Source organism: Oncorhynchus nerka, unplaced genomic scaffold (genome assembly GCF_034236695.1).
Source record: "Oncorhynchus nerka isolate Pitt River unplaced genomic scaffold, Oner_Uvic_2.0 unplaced_scaffold_8346, whole genome shotgun sequence".
Classification (NCBI taxonomy): domain Eukaryota; kingdom Metazoa; phylum Chordata; class Actinopteri; order Salmoniformes; family Salmonidae; genus Oncorhynchus; species Oncorhynchus nerka.
The window spans coordinates 1-3,119 of record NW_027032975.1 but is presented as its reverse complement, the minus strand read 5'-3'; the positions used below and the strand labels follow the sequence as shown (position 1 = coordinate 3,119).

Below are 3,119 nucleotides of genomic sequence, written 5' to 3'. Positions count from 1 at the left end.
GCCACAACCTGGCCTGACCTCAGAACAGCCTGTTTCCAATAACGTGATTGCGTGTGTGTGTGTGTCTGTGTGTGTGTGTGTGTGTGTCTGTCTGTGTGTGTGTGTGTGTGTGTGTGTGTCTGTGTCTGTGTGTGTGTGTGTGTGTGTGTCTGTGTGTGTGTGTGTGTGTCTGTGTCTGTGTGTGTGTGTGTGTGTGTGTGTGTGTGTTGCATATTCCCAGTTGCATGGTACTACTCACAATTGAAAGAGGAATGGGACTCCCTGGACCGGCTGAAGTCATCCCCGTAGAGAGCAGTCATGCTGGGCTGGCTGGTACGGCGGCCTGGGTAGGGTGGAGGTAGAGAACTAGAGCCCATCCCTGACCCTGCAGCTGCTCCAGCCATCCTCTCCTTGGTCTTCAGGGCCAGGGTCCTCTCCTAGACAAATAGATAGCTAGGTATTTACATAATGTAGATAGGGATTTTATTAATCATCGAGGGGACAATTCCTGGACACATATTACACCTAGACCGGGACTAAAAAGCCAGATCAATGGAGAAGTCCAGGACCAGACATAATGTGTCTGATGTCCAGCACCAGACATAATGTGTCTGAAGTCCAACAGAAGTCCAGGACCAGACATAATGTATCTGGTGTCCAACAGAAGTCCAGGACCAGACATAATGTGTCTGATGTCCTGGACCAGACATAATGTGTCTGATGTCCAGGACCAGACATAATGTGTCTGATGTCCTGGACCAGACATAATGTGTCTGATGTCCAGGACCAGACATAATGTGTCTGATGTCCAGGACCAGACATAATGTGTCTGATGTCCAGGACCAGACATAATGTGTCTGATGTCCTGGACCAGACATAATGTGTCTGATGTCCAGGACCAGACATAATGTGTCTGATGTCCAGGACCAGACATAATGTGTCTGATGTCCAGGACCAGACATAATGTGTCTGATGTCCAGGACCAGACATAATGTGTCTGATGTCCAGGACCAGACATAATGTGTCTGGTGTCCAGGACCAGACATAATGTGTCTGATGTCCAGGACCAGACATAATGTGTCTGATGTCCAGGACCAGACATAATGTATCTGGTGTCCAGGACCAGACATAATGTATCTGGGAAAACAGAAGCAGACACACATACTGAACAAAACCAAACCAACAGAATACAAGTACCATGTCATACCTGTTTCAGCCTCTCCTCATCCCTCATCAGGGCCACCAGCTGCTTGGCCTTCTCCCTAACATTCACCCCCTGGTCCCTGCCATCCCTGTCTGTGAACTGGAAGTCCCGTAGGGTCTACAGAGGAGGAGGAGGAGGAAGAGGAAGAGAAGGAAATATACTTTATTATACTTTTTTTGCAGATAGTTTTTTTGGTTTCAACCCCCTGAGAAAGAACCCATTCAGAAGCCAGCTCAGTGCACTCCCAGACATTTATCCCGACAGACTCGGGATTCGAACCGTCAACCTAACCTGTATGGTGTAGACGTTCTCTCTGCACTGCTGCGCCACACGTTCCGAGCCCGTTTTGATCAGGTAGTCGAGTAGAGTCAGGGCCTAGCAATAAAACAACAATCCACTTCACTTACACACAACACACTTCAAAACAGACACCACACACATCTAACAGTAGATAGAAAGACAAGGGTTAAACAATACAAAAAGACACATCTAACAGTAGATAGAAAGACACATCTAACAGTAGATAGAAAGACACATCTAACAGTAGATAGAAAGACACATCTAACAGTAGATAGAAAGACACATCTAACAGTAGATAGAAAGACACATCTAACAGTAGATAGAAAGACACATCTAACAGTAGATAGAAAGACACATCTAACAGTAGATAGAAAGACACATCTAACAGTAGATAGAAAGACACATCTAACAGTAGATAGAAAGACACATCTAACAGTAGATAGAAAGACACATCTAACAGTAGATAGAAAGACACATCTAACAGTAGATAGAAAGACACATCTAACAGTAGATAGAAAGACACATCTAACAGTAGATAGAAAGACACATCTAACAGTAGATAGAAAGACACATCTAACAGTAGATAGAAAGACACATCTAACAGTAGATAGAAAGACACATCTAACAGTAGATAGAAAGACACATCTAACAGTAGATAGAAAGACACATCTAACAGTAGATAGAAAGACACATCTAACAGTAGATAGAAAGACACATCTAACAGTAGATAGAAAGACACATCTAACAGTAGATAGAAAGACACATCTAACAGTAGATAGAAAGACACATCTAACAGTAGATAGAAAGACACATCTAACAGTAGATAGAAAGACACATCTAACAGTAGATAGAAAGACACATCTAACAGTAGATAGAAAGACACATCTAACAGTAGATAGAAAGACACATCTAACAGTAGATAGAAAGACACATCTAACAGTAGATAGAAAGACACATCTAACAGTAGATAGAAAGACACATCTAACAGTAGATAGAAAGACACATCTAACAGTAGATAGAAAGACACATCTAACAGTAGATAGAAAGACACATCTAACAGTAGATAGAAAGACACATCTAACAGTAGATAGAAAGACACATCTAACAGTAGATAGAAAGACACATCTAACAGTAGATAGAAAGACACATCTAACAGTAGATAGAAAGACACATCTAACAGTAGATAGAAAGACACATCTAACAGTAGATAGAAAGACACATCTAACAGTAGATAGAAAGACACATCTAACAGTAGATAGAAAGACACATCTAACAGTAGATAGAAAGACACATCTAACAGTAGATAGAAAGACACATCTAACAGTAGATAGAAAGACACATCTAACAGTAGATAGAAAGACACATCTAACAGTAGATAGAAAGACACATCTAACAGTAGATAGAAAGACACATCTAACAGTAGATAGAAAGACACATCTAACAGTAGATAGAAAGACACATCTAACAGTAGATAGAAAGACACATCTAACAGTAGATAGAAAGACACATCTAACAGTAGATAGAAAGACACATCTAACAGTAGATAGAAAGACACATCTAACAGTAGATAGAAAGACACATCTAACAGTAGATAGAAAGACACATCTAACAGTAGATAGAAAGACACATCTAACAG

At 41.1% G+C, this 3,119-nt stretch overlaps 1 long non-coding RNA gene across 1 annotated transcript; it reads right to left on the bottom strand.

Moving 5' to 3' along the window:
• Nucleotides 1-243: 243 nt before the first annotated feature.
• On the bottom strand, nt 244-1,605 carry LOC135566001 (uncharacterized). Its single transcript, XR_010461912.1, has 3 exons — nt 1,475-1,605; nt 1,187-1,300; nt 244-416 (listed from the first exon to the last, which is right to left on the bottom strand). It is a non-coding gene; the product is annotated as an uncharacterized LOC135566001 (long non-coding RNA).
• Nucleotides 1,606-3,119: the final 1,514 nt, after the last annotated feature.